Here is a 13,518-nt window from a genome sequence, read left to right as displayed (position 1 = left end):
AACAAACCAGTGTACTCATTAAAAAATGTAATTAACAAGCTAAATTGACAACCTTCTGTTTGTGCAAACCCAGAGGACAGCCACATGTCCTTGGGAGACATTTAAATGACCTAATTTATACAATGGGTATCCAAAAATGTTGTTAGACAGAGCTGTAATAAATGAGCTTGCTGTGAGGAGGGATTTGGTTGGATTACTTTCACATCAGCACTAGCAGTAAGGAATTATTATTCCGTTCATAGGTCTTCTGTTGGAACAGAGGGAGGATTGTTATTTATGTTGGTATTGCTAAGAAGGAATTAAGCTTTTCTCAAGGGAAGGGGAGAATTCTGAAATACTACTTCTATTAAAATAACCCTTTCTGAGAAAAATAAAAGATACAAAAACAGACATAAAAAGTTTTTATATTAATAAACCTTTCAAAATACCTTTTTCATATGTTAAATAAATGGTGACACTGTGATTGAAGGTTTAATCTCCTGTGTCACTGATTATTGTTATGAAGGACCCCTCTGAAACAGGACTGGTTTAACAGGTTTATTCCAAACTGAGAAACTGACTGAAGCAGGAGTCTTCTGATCATGAAGTGTACAGCTCGGTGAGTCAGGACCGGGAAGTGGAAAGGTTTCGCTTGCTTGAACAAGGGCCGACAGGGAGTGACTGTGGTGCTGGAGTATATAAGGACTGGTGAGACAATGGGGAACAGGTGTGACAGGTTGGGTGGATTGAAGAGCTGCGAGGATCAGGGACAGGTGTGGAGAATCAGGGGAGTGGCAGGACAGACTGTGACAATTATTACATCCTTAATGTTCAAAGTGTAGAGTGGATCACCTTTAGACAGAAAAATATCAAACCTTTTACCTAATCTTTATTGGGCTTTCCTTATTAACAATCAATATTAGATATCCCAGCTGTTCATCTTTACCTCAAACATATTTGGGTTTTCTGTTTAATGGGTTAACCAATGCTGCGCATGTTTCTGGAAATGCTAAAAAGAAAATCATATGGGATGGAATATTGATTGGATGAAAGTGTAAGTCAGGGGTGCCCAAGTCCGGTCCTCGAGTCATCCTGCAACTTTTATATACAACCCTTCTCCAACACGCCTAAATCAAATGTCATCTGCATGTCATTCAGCTCTGCAGAGGCCTGATAACAAGCCAGTCATTTGATTCAGGTGTGTTGGAGAAGGGTTGCATCTAAAAGTTGCAGGATGGCAGATCTCGAGGACCGGACTTGGGCACCCCTTGTGTAAGTAAATCTTTACATGTGTCTTTTTGAGTTGCACACCAACCTTCCAGATGAGCGGTGCACTCATCTCCTTGGAAACATGGAGCTCAAACACAACAGTCTGTCGCTCAGTTTCTTTCATCGACTCAAAGCCTGACATGAATTTATAAGGTATTTTAAATGAGACACACAACAGCAGATAAAAGGCTTAGCTATTACAAACAGCAGTGCTTTAATTTAGTTCAACTTTCTGCATTCTATCACTTCATAAGTACTTAAAGCATTAAAATTTCACAAAGTATAAACATAGAAATAGAACTCAGCCAGTCAAATTTGAGAAAAGTGACATATTTTGTCTTTTTAGATATGTGTCTGTGGAAAAAAGTACTTTGTGCTACATTATCTGTTGTTAAATATACACTTAAAAGTTCCTACAATAATTCCATCTAGTCATTCTGTATAGAAAAACTTCAGCTGTGGGATATTAGTGAATTTCTTCTCATTAACTGTTCACCTCAAGTCCTTTTATACAAAATATATATATATTGGATTAAGGTCAGAACTTTGACTTTGTCATTCCTAAATAATAACTTTACCCTTATTATAATAAACCTTTCTTTCTGTGCTTAGTCTTGTCTATTCAACTGTTTGACCCATTTCCTGCAGCTTCTGTTCATGGACAGATGGCCTCGGATAATCCTTGATTCTGCTGGTATCATTCATAATTCATAATGTACTCAAATTATACTGGCCCAGAGACAGTCAAATCAAATACCATGATACAACCACCACCTTGTTTTAAAGATAGGATGAGTGGTTCTGAGATTAATAATTCTAAATTCTCAATAAAAATTGTAATAAAACTCTTTATATCAGAACATTGTCTTGTGCACACAATCTTTATCAAACTGCATCAACGTTGTGTTTAGAGAGATGTTACACTAACTTAGGCCCAAAGCAACACAAATATCAAGTCTGAAGATCTGACAAGGAAAGATCAAGACAGGAAATGAGCAGTAAGAGGGCTTAAATCACAAAAAAACATCTCAATGAAATACAAATTCATCCAATAAATAAATAAATATATAAATAAAAGCACTTGGAAACCGCCAAAGACATCTGGGAATCTGTGCTTTGATATTGTATGCAGGTGTTCATGAAAACAAGATGACTGCGAAAGATCCACATAAGACAAATTTTCACGATTGGTGAGAAAAAAAAGTTAAAACCTGACAAAGATTTGAATGACAGGTTTTTTTTTAAAAGAAATCCAACAAATCACCACACTGACAAAACACAAGGGGGCACAAGTATTGGAAAGAATGCAAATGCAAAGGTAAAGGTAGCGTAAACAAGCAGTAAAAGGGACACTGAATATGTAAATAAAGTCCATGATGTCATCTGAATTATGAGCAGTCATTAGTCCCATCCTGCACTTGAATGCGACGTTAAGTCTGGCCGACAGCCTCTTGTCTCCAGCCTGTCACTGAGACTCACTCTAGAAATGCACAGCACGTACTTGACTCCCATCTGTTTGACTTCATATTTCCCATGAGAGTACTGGATCTGAAAAAGCTCTGTGTCCTGAATCATAAATAAAATGCCTCCATCAGCAGAGAACTCACAGGAGGTTTTTGTCATCGAAATATCCATAAATGGGCAAACTTTGACACAAGACTGTCAGATCAATATTTATCAGGAACCACTGCATCCGAGAGTCTCTCTGTTAGTTTGGGCTGTGGTGTCTTTATGTTGCTTCAGTGGTTAAAAACCAAATGTTCAAATAATGGTTATGGGAATAAAATATACAAAATGAGATATGATATTGAGAAGTATTTCTCATTATCATAACCCTGTTTTGTGAATGTTTAAGCTTCTTTTTTTTCCACCCTGCTCTATTTTAAGTTGTTTTTTATATCACATCCCAATCCTTTTCTTCTTTATGCGATCGTGTGACGTGAACAAACTCTCTGTGTGACAGGCCCGCCCCCACCTCCACTTGTTTTCTTTATATCTTTCAGCTTTTGCAGCTGCCTCTGAAGTCAGTGAAGCTGCACTCAGTACAGATCTCATAGTCCTGTTTGAGCTCCAGCCAGGATCTTCTCTGTAGGTGGCTTCTTCTCACCTTCTCTTCTAAACATCCCTGTAAAAATGGAAATATAAAATGTGCATATGTGCTACCATATAACTGTGCTGTCAGCTCTGCTTTTGTGCATTTATGACTGATAGTGCATGCATATGCAATATAACAACTCAAAAGCATCTTCTTTCTGTCCCAGCGGCAACACTTGCACTGAGTGGAGCTCTTTATATCTTGTCCCATAGATATTTCTGGGTGCATGCAAAAAGAAAGAAAGAAAAAAGATCTGGAGGCGGATCAGAGAGAGCTCCATCACACCTTGACAGGTTCTGGGAGTGTCATGGTTAGTACAACAAGCTTGCATTCCTACCATTTCATCTGCATTTTTTAGAAGTCCAACTCTGGATCTGGAAACAAGGAGAATAGCTTTCACCTGAGAAACCGAGTAAAAACAGCTTTGACACTGAGCTGAAAACTTTTATATCACTATCACAACTATGAACAAATTCACACAATATACATGCAGTGTATAAAATGGGTGGACTTACTTTCTGCTGTAAGAGAGAGACAGAGAAAGGTTTTTTTTTTTCTGTGGCTGTTGGAGATATGCACTTGTAAGAATCAGCATCCTCCAGAGCCAGCTTTTTGATTTTATGTGGAAGAAATTAATAATGGATTAAACAGAATAAATTAAAACAGTTTGCTTTCTGCATACCGCGAGACCAACTCAAGGTGTCACATTGTCATTACATCATTAGGTAATTTTAAATCCTGCAGCAGCCCTTAATCCAAGCAGTAGGAGGCAGTGCCATGCCTGGAAAACCCGGATAACATTCAGTTGGAATTTAAGAGCCTTTCCTTACTAGAAAAACAGATGGCAAAAAGAGATGCATATGTCAACACCCACGAGTTAATTGCTTTATAATAGCTATTTAAGCTTCACTTAAGCATCCCTGCTGGTACAGAAAAGGCTCTAAAATCCACTCCAGAGTGGTTATAGATAAAAGGATCAGAGAAAGTTGTTTTTTTCTGTCTCTCTCTCTACTTTTCCTCATGATGTATGGTGTAGCATCTCAGCTGACAGAACCAAGATGGCCTTTGGCTTAATGATAGGCCAAAGAACCTATGGGCACGTTCACAATTTCAGTGGAATACAATTTTTACATTTATCTGCTTCTTAAAGTGACTCAAATATGTGTGGATTCACTAAGGTAACGCTTAAAGAGAATTGTGTATGTCATGTGTATATCTGATGGTGATGGATTAGTCTTAAATAGTTAAGCAAGGTGGTACACAATGTATTCAAAGCTGCATTTCTTTTAGTTTTATGCATGTTTTATGTAATTAAAATAAATTAAAACAAAGAATTATTCTATAAAATATCAGATTATCAGTCTTCATTTTGCAGTTCTATCAAACAACACAAGAGCAAAAAAGTATTAAAGCCCTTTATGCTCAATTACAGCTTAATTTTATTAAGAATCTAGTAGATTTGTGTACTTTGATATTTCTAAGACAAGGTTTTCTTATGCAGCAGATTGCTGAGGAAGATTTTGTTACTTACTTAGTTGCTTAGTTTTAGCAGCTGTCTAATTAAAGAAGCACTACAGAACTTTGGCAGATTTTCTCAGTGACATGCCCCCTTACAGCGGCTAAAGGCCGGTTGACCCTCCCTTACATACACTCATGCTTCAATGCGTCTCTGGTTATTAACTTAATTCATCCACTAGTGGGCAGCGCTGAGTTCAGCATTCACTTCTGCATTCTGACATCAGTTTCAGACATCAGTTGGTAGCTATAAAGCTGTTTGCAGCCACCCAACACGACCGACACACTCACACAGCCTTTCTTCAAAAGCTCCTGCCATGTGAAGACCTGGCATCTCTACAGTTGTTGCCCCCTACATCTTCTGCTTCTTCTTCCTGTTGCTCTTCTTCTCTGGTTTGTTCCTTTCACTGGCTGCATGTCAGCTATCCTGTTCAACACTTCCCCTGCAGTTTCAGGTGGTATTGCTCCATTTGCTATGTCAACGACGGATCCACAAGGTCCCTGAAAATGGACCAAATTATGTTTGTTAATGATGCAGAAGAAGGATAAAAGTGTCTATCTGTCTGCATATCCGTGTACTGCATAGAGCATGAATAGGCCTTAATTCGGCATGCATCTTGCATCCTTTTTATACTCTGAGCACGCTTCAGCCAGTAAAAATCAGTCAAATGTTGCCTTGTCCCTTTCTTTCTTTCTTTCCCTCACTCCTATCATAATGTCCTCTTGTGTTTCTTGTGTTTCTGTTTGATGAATCAGCCATGTTGCTCAATAAAAATGGCCAATGCACTGATATCCAGTTGCTGGTGTTTGATAGCAAAACTCAGCTGTAATAACACAGTGTCCTGGAAGCAAAGTTGTGAAGTGCAGATTCTTGACATCAGGATGCCACTGGGCAACAACAACTTCAAGACTGTACATAATAAATGTCACTGTGCCATTAAATTGAGTCAGAAACATATATTTTTGACCTCAGAAAGTTGCATAGTGCTACTTTAAGTCTGAAAGAATGCACTCTGTTCTGATCTGGTCAGCTGACTGGTCGAAAATTTGTTAGACCTGTTCATTCTTACATTTTGGTGTGAGACACAAAACACAGATTTTTCATCTTGCATACAAAGGTTGAAGTTGTGCTACAGAACTCTACAGATTTCCTCTGATCAACAGCTAATTTAGCATCCATTTTGCATCCTACCTATACTGTGAGCTCTCTCCAGTCACTAATAGAATTATCTTGACTTTTGTCTCATCTCTTGCTCTGTCCTTCCCCTTCTTTTCCTCTCTTTCTCTGTCTTCTTGCATATCTTTGCTAAATCAGCCACACTGCATGTTCAAAATGGCTGGTATGTTGATATCTGCTTCCTAGCCTGTGATGGTGTGTAAAGCGAAACCCAACTGCAATGTCACGCACCGTTCCGGGAGAAAACGTTGTGAAATGCAGCTTCTCAGCTTCGAGACGCTGCTAGCATCATCATCACCATCAAATGAGTCTGGAACTTGTTGGTCGGAAAGCTATGAAATTCATATTTAAAGGTTCCAGATAAATGGCACACATCTGAGGCAAACTGAAGGATTGATCAATGATAACTGTATCAGTCCTAACTGAATTTGTTTGATATTATCAAGGAGTTGGTGGGAGAGAGAGTGTGCTCTCATTGGTAAAGACAAAGCCAATGAGAGTGCAAGAAATAGAGTGTGGTGAGGCAACAGTGCAAATTAAAAAATGGGAAATAGTAAACATGCAGCAAACCTTACTGCAGTGAAGACAAAAACTCTGGACAAGTCACAACTTTAAAATTCTCAAGCTGTGCACACTGCAAAGATCCACCAGCAGTAATCATCTAGCAGTCTGAAACTAATCATAAGGTGTGAAACAAAGTGAAGTAGGCATGTAATGAAAAAAAAAAAATCCTGGGTTGATAACCAGCTGTTTCATGCAGGTCTTCTGTGAGAGAAAATAATTCCCTTTGCCGTAGACCTTTCACTGAGTGTGTGTTCCAAAAGAACAAAAAACTATGAGCTTTGAAGTTCTGGTCAAACCTTCTGAAAATGCTGGTTATTGATGTCATAAAAAAAGTTGCACTGATTAGTTGGCAGCAACAAATCTGATCATCTGAATAGAAATAAATATTTACTAAATAGCGCCAGTTATCTTTTTTAACTTCTTTTAGACAAGCATAATTTTAATTCAAACTTAAGCAAAGATAATAAATATTTAAAGCACATTTTCCTCTGTATCACTTTTTTGTTTTTCTTTCAAGAGCAGTGAGTTTAAAGTAATCCCATGAATGTTAATGCCATAGCTACTTTGCAGTGACAGGCTATCTTCTACAAGGGTCTTAATCTATAATTTACAAGTAGCGCCAGGGTGAATAAGGTTCAAACACCTGCAGTTTATGCAGATCAGGCACTGGTGTTCAGCAGAAGCAGCAAAGGCTTTCTTCCCTGAAGGTGAGAAGCACTAGAAAAACTCCATTACAGAATCTCTATGAGGTCTTTTGCAAGACTTTGACCAGAGCAAATTTGAAATTTGACCAATGATTTAAAAAAAAGTTAATACATGGCAGGAAACTTCTGTTGAAAACAGCAGTCCACCTCATTCTCTTGGGAAGTGATGAGAGCTTCAGGAGAAATCTTCCTATGGGGCTTTTTCTGCACCTGGCTGAAGAACTTGACCACAGATGAGGTCTTATGTTAAGGAAAAGGACGTCTGCATCGTCCCGTTCTGTGGTCTCTATACTGTCCCCAGTAGTCCTCAAGAGTTCTGCTGCTATGATTATGATAAGATGTAGCTGCTCACAACTTGGCTGCTTGTACACATAAATATAGGTTCCCAAGTTATAGTTTTCCAGGTGACAGACAGTTTTCATTGTAATGTGTGTTGTTGAGTATAGCACCTTTTAGTTGTGATAAATTGCTTCCAGAGACCTGAGAGACAGTGGGACAAAGGGCAATCCAAACCAATTCACACAGCGATACAACTAATATCATACAGTCTCTCATGGTAGTGTGACAAAATATTTAAAATAGTGAAGTACTGTCAGGATGTTTTTAAAGGGACAATGCGCATTATTATACATTGTACATGTAAAATGCACACGATTTAGCCAGAGCTAATGTTCATCCCTGGTTTCTTTGTGGTGGTCAGCCACAATAAAGCAGCAGTTTAATAAAACCAATATACATATAATTGTAAATAAAATATTTTATTGACCTGCTGCTTTATTGTGGCTGACCACCACAAAAGTAGTCAGTGCATGTCTTGAACTAACTTCTGCCCTGTGGTAACTGGGTTTGAGCTTTCAGGATATCACTTCCTCTCATTGGCCCAATATTTGCTCTATTCCCCCTCTTTTGAACAGTGACTACAAGAGCCCTTTGTCTTTGCCAGTATTGGACAAAAATCCAATTAAAAAGGTAATCCACACATCTGCTGTGTAAGATCATGAATTGTGTTTGAACCGCTGATTAACTATGCTCTTCTTCACTTAATTTGAATTTGGATTTCTCTCTGATGCTCAGTCCCCATTTCTTTCTCTCTGTGTGTGAGAGCTTTGCATTAGGTAAGGCAAATTTATTTGTATAGTACATTTCATGTACAAGACAATTCAAAGTGCTTTACATAAAAAATTACAGCAGGGTGCAGAAAAAAGTGCATTAAAAAAACAACTATTAAAAGAAATAAAATTAATGAAATAAAAACAGAAAGAAAAAGCTCAAATAAAATAGATAAAATGCAACAAATAAAGTTCCAGTGTGGGGAAAGACAGTATTAAAATATGATCAAGTGTAAAGATTTCAGCCTAAACGAAACAACATATGTGTATGTGTGCTTTTTTATCTGCATATGCAAAGGCATGCAAAGGTTTGGTTCAAACTTGTTAAAACTTGTTTTAAAAAGTTCTGTGTAAATGATTACCTTATTTTCAAAAGTTAGCAAGTTAAAGAGGGAATCTTGATTCATTATTAAAAGCAGTAATACTTTATTTTCATCCTTTATCATTTAGATTCCTGAAGCAAAAGCAAATCTTGGTTTGCAATAAATGGTGTTTTGAGGTCTTGCATTGCTTTTGAGGTCTCCGCAAAAAAATTTCAACTTTATTTATTCCAAGGGAGTGTGAGGATAGTTGTTTTGCATTAGTACTATACTGCTTCAGTCCAGTCTTACGGCAGGTCATGTACATAAATGCACAACTCCAAGCGCTGCAATTTGCCAGTAAATGTTTGACAATTGCAGCATAGATACATTTCTAATTCTTTTACCCTTTGTAAGAAATCAACATTTCATGGTCAAGATGACAAAAGGAGCACAGTTAGGGTTTTTATTAAGCTTTGGTCTTTTCCATTGATCTCAGTAAACAAGTCTTAGCTACATTAAGCTAAGTTATGTGTGAGAACATGATAAATCTTTTTTGAAAAGCTGGCTAATTTACAATATTGCTATTTTCTTGTTTCTGTTACAATTTAAAATTGTATATAACAACATACTCATCCTAGTTAAAAATGTTAAAATGATGCATATGTTGCTTGACCTTCACTAGCTTAAACAGCTTGACTTTTGCTAGCTTTAAAAACTAGCATTTTGTTTTTCTTTTGCTAAAACATGTCACATAAATTGTGCATAAGTATAAACTAATGAGCCAGCAAAAATAGTAAAAATAATTGCAACTGTTTTCTCATCCTACTTTGAGCTCATACATTTGACTTTATAGACCAAAAGAGTGAACAGTTAACCAGAAAAAAAGCAATGGAACCCCATCAAGTGTTTATATGAGTTTTGTTTCCTGGAGCAAACATACATGTTAGGGTTTAAGAAACTAATTAGCTGGATATGCTTTGATACCTACCACAGGAAGTTGTTTTTATGCAGCCAAAGAAAACACTTTGATGGTAAAACTCTGCAGTCTAAACGAGCAGCAAGTAACTGGAAGCAAAGTGCTGAACAGGTTGCCGCTTCACTGAAAATGCAACACTGGAATATTTCTTTTCCCTGCGTACCTCTCTGCCTCTTTGTTCAGAGTCCTTGATCTTTCTCTCACAAGGCACACAGCAGAGCAAAATGTGAAAGGATTTCATTTTTGTTTTTTTTGCTCCCCTCTTGGCTTTATTATTTTAGAAAATTATATACTGCCACCAAACTTACTAGTTAAAGCAAAACCATTACTTTGTCACAGATTTAGACAGAACCCCAGGGTTTTGGTTTGAATGCTTGCAGCTCAGATTTCTCCACTTACTGCTCATCTCTCAGTGGGATCCAGTCAGGTTGGTGTCTTGGCTCTTCTCAGTGGACGACACAGTCATCTTGTGTTGCACTCACTCGGCCAGGTATGAGATGGATCCATGCATCATGCAAATATGTCCCAAAGAATTTGTCAGTTGGACTGAGGGTCTCCTGTATGGCATGTTAGGACAGTCATGTTCTCTCATGTGCTAATGATCAGTTTCCAGCAGCTTCTTTTTCTCATGCAGACTTTCCTGTGTTAATTTTTACTATATCCACCTTATATCCACTTCTAAATAGGCTGTCAGTCCATCACACATAACCACTCATGATAACTCTGAATCCTTGAGCGATTTTAGAATGACCATCTGACTAAACATGCACAACATTTTAGGACTACAGTAGGAACTTAGGGTGGCTAAAAAAAAACCACACATGCACAGGGACACCATGCAAACTCCACACAGGAAGGGCCCAGCTGAACAAGAAACCTGGAGGAGAAAAGAAAAGAAAAGAAAAGAAAAGAAAAGAAAAGAAAAGAAAAGAAAAGAAAAAGTCTTTATTACTGAAATGAACCAGATGTAATACTTCATTTAATTTTTTTGCAGTCACACCTGGTTACCACAGCATTATCTGTCAGATGTAGTTCTTCTAAATGATAAATTTATTAGGTAGATTCTGGATTACTAAACAGTTTAATAACATGCTGATGCTGACTTTATCCTTGTTCTCATCACCTTCATTTGGAGTGATTCTATCATTTCTACAATGAGGCGTTTGCAGCAAATTACTTTCTCCTGACTGATGTTTCACCATACAGCTCTTCTTCCAGCATTTTGTGATGGAGCATGTTAACTTGGGTTGGTGTTTCCCTTTATGACTGCACGCAATGCCAGAATTCAAATTTAGCCAATAACCCTTGTTTATTGGCCTCGAAACAAGCTTTTCACAGTGTAATGGAAGAACATTTTAAAACAAGTAAGGAGTACTTGTCAAGAATATTCCTGTAGAGGTGACATAGGGGAGCACTTACATGTGATTGTTTGGTTTGAGAGAGACAGAGATAGAAAGAAGGAGAGATATACGCAGAGAGCCCCGTTGGTATTACTTCCCTCTAATCCTCTTTGCGCTACACCTGGCTGGCATATTAATGATGGAGGAACGACCTAGATTTCTTTTTAAGCATATTCATATTCACAGCACACAATGAATGAGTTGGCTGAATTGTATTTATTGCTTATTGTGTCTTCCAACAATAAATGTGATAAATCAAAAGAAATTACAATAGATAGTTTCAGTTGTTTGGGCTTTGTCTGTGGCCAAATAATGAATGTAGCCTATGCTTTCATAAAGTAGCTCTACAATGATTAACACAAATATTACTGATGATGTCTCATTTGATATTTCAGGTTTCTCTCTGGCAGCATTTTGAAAACTGAAGAATCCACAGTTTTACATGTATATGGAAAATAAAACAACATCAGCATTCCTCACTTGTTAAATGAGTGTTTCTGCTTTCTGTAATTCACCATTGCCGTGCATGGCAACAGCACTGACAACATCTCTGTGGACAGACTTGTTCCAGAAGCTGCAGATCTGCAGCAAATGATAAGGTGTGCTAGTGAGTGGACTCTGGAGCTTTCACTTTAACCATTTGTAGAGGTGAAAACATTGTGGTTGTTGTTTGATAGGCAGCAGCTGGAGCTATGTGTGGTTAAGGCTCCCTCTGAACTACACATTTCAAGAGAAAACTAATTTTCAAATCTGTTAGAAGAGACTGCTGCAGATGAGCTCATGTCTCTGTCTTTGATGTATATGTGCGGGTAAAGATTAAAGTCACTTAAACTTGTGAAACTTCAGGTTTATAAAGTTGCTTTATCTTTACTTTTATCCGTTCAGATAGTCTGTTTGTGGTTTTCAGTTAACTTCATGTTGAATTAAATGTAAAAAAAAAAACCTGTTTCTATTTCTTTCCTCTCCTTCCAGCATCCTCTCCTGTTATTCATGTTTCACTCATTTTATCTATTTTTATCCCCTTTCCTCTTCATACCTTTGCTTCACCTCTTCCAATGTTTTCTCCTTTTACTCAGCTGTAAATACTGAGGACGTTATTTCTCCAGCAGGAGGTTTAATTGGACACTGCGGAGCAGAAGGAAATGCCACTCTGCACCTGTTTGGGTTGGAAGAAGCTCAGGCATACAGTGCAGCTGCAGCTGATCTGGAGGGATGCAGGAGGCAAAACCTCTTAATCCCTGTGACATTTGAGCTCAGACCTCTCATCAAAGCCTGCGAGCTGCTGTGCTGCTCAGGAAAAAGGAGGGTTGGAGGAGGGTGAGGAGGGGTGTTTGTGAGAAACTGATGAAAAGAAGGTGAAGGCTGAAGGACAGGCAAACAGACAGAAACAGACTAAGGCAAACAGGCAGTTGTTGGGTGAATGTGAGGGGAGAAATTAAGAAAAGCTGCACGTCTGCGGCATCCTTAGTAAAGAGACCAGTTTTTGCCTCTTGTTTGTCTGCATCACATTTTAAAAAGCAAGCATCACCATACTCTGAGATGATGCTCCATGCATACAGAGTCTTCAGAGATGCCTTACCCCTTAGCTATGCTCATTGGTATCATAACTTCAACTCCACACTCTAAGACCTGTCACAGCCAACTGGGCACATGCTCCTCCCCTTAGGCACCGTCTCTGTAATACCCCACGTAACAGTCGTTCGTCCACCTCTGTCAACCCCCACCTTGTCTGTTCATATCATTCCACTGCACACTGCCTCCTCCTAGCTTCATCCAAGCATGGAGGTCCCTAGAGGGCGGGAGAAGGTGCCAAATGTTTCTGCAGGATTGGCAGAGAGAAAAACAGCATGCGTTTAATTTGGAAGTGGGGGAGAAAAACATGTTTACACGAACATGAGAAAGTCTATTATTTAATATAAAGCCTTTCTCCAAGGCAGTTTACACATTCTCTTTGTTTTAGTCACCAATAACTAGAAAAGCATGTGGTGTGTAAAACTTTGTCCTGCTTTAATGTGTGTTAAAAATGTGTAGCCCCCTTGCTCTGGATGCTTTCCTGGCCTTGGACACAACATCAGGGCTACTGACTAGTGCTGTTTTCAACATGACTAAAACAAGTCAAGTTATCAAAAATGAAGGAAAATTAGATCAGAACCTCAAAAAAAACCCATGATGTCCTGCAGCCAAGTGTGGAAAGGGGAAAAAATGTACATGAATCTGTGATTACGCACTTTCTAACTCAGTGTCTGATGAAATAGCATCAGATTTTCTTGCAACAGCCCAAGCATGAGGAATGTTTTTGTTTCAGTATGAATGATGCTAAGCAGAGGTCACTCTGTAAATACTCATTTCAATACACCCAAGATGAAAAAATAAGCATTTCATTTATACTCAGTGTTTGCTCTGAGGATTACATAATTAATCCATGGAG

This window comes from Melanotaenia boesemani, chromosome 10 (assembly GCF_017639745.1).
Source record: "Melanotaenia boesemani isolate fMelBoe1 chromosome 10, fMelBoe1.pri, whole genome shotgun sequence".
NCBI classification, from domain to species: Eukaryota; Metazoa; Chordata; class Actinopteri; order Atheriniformes; family Melanotaeniidae; genus Melanotaenia; species Melanotaenia boesemani.
Note: the sequence above shows the minus strand (reverse complement) of the source record.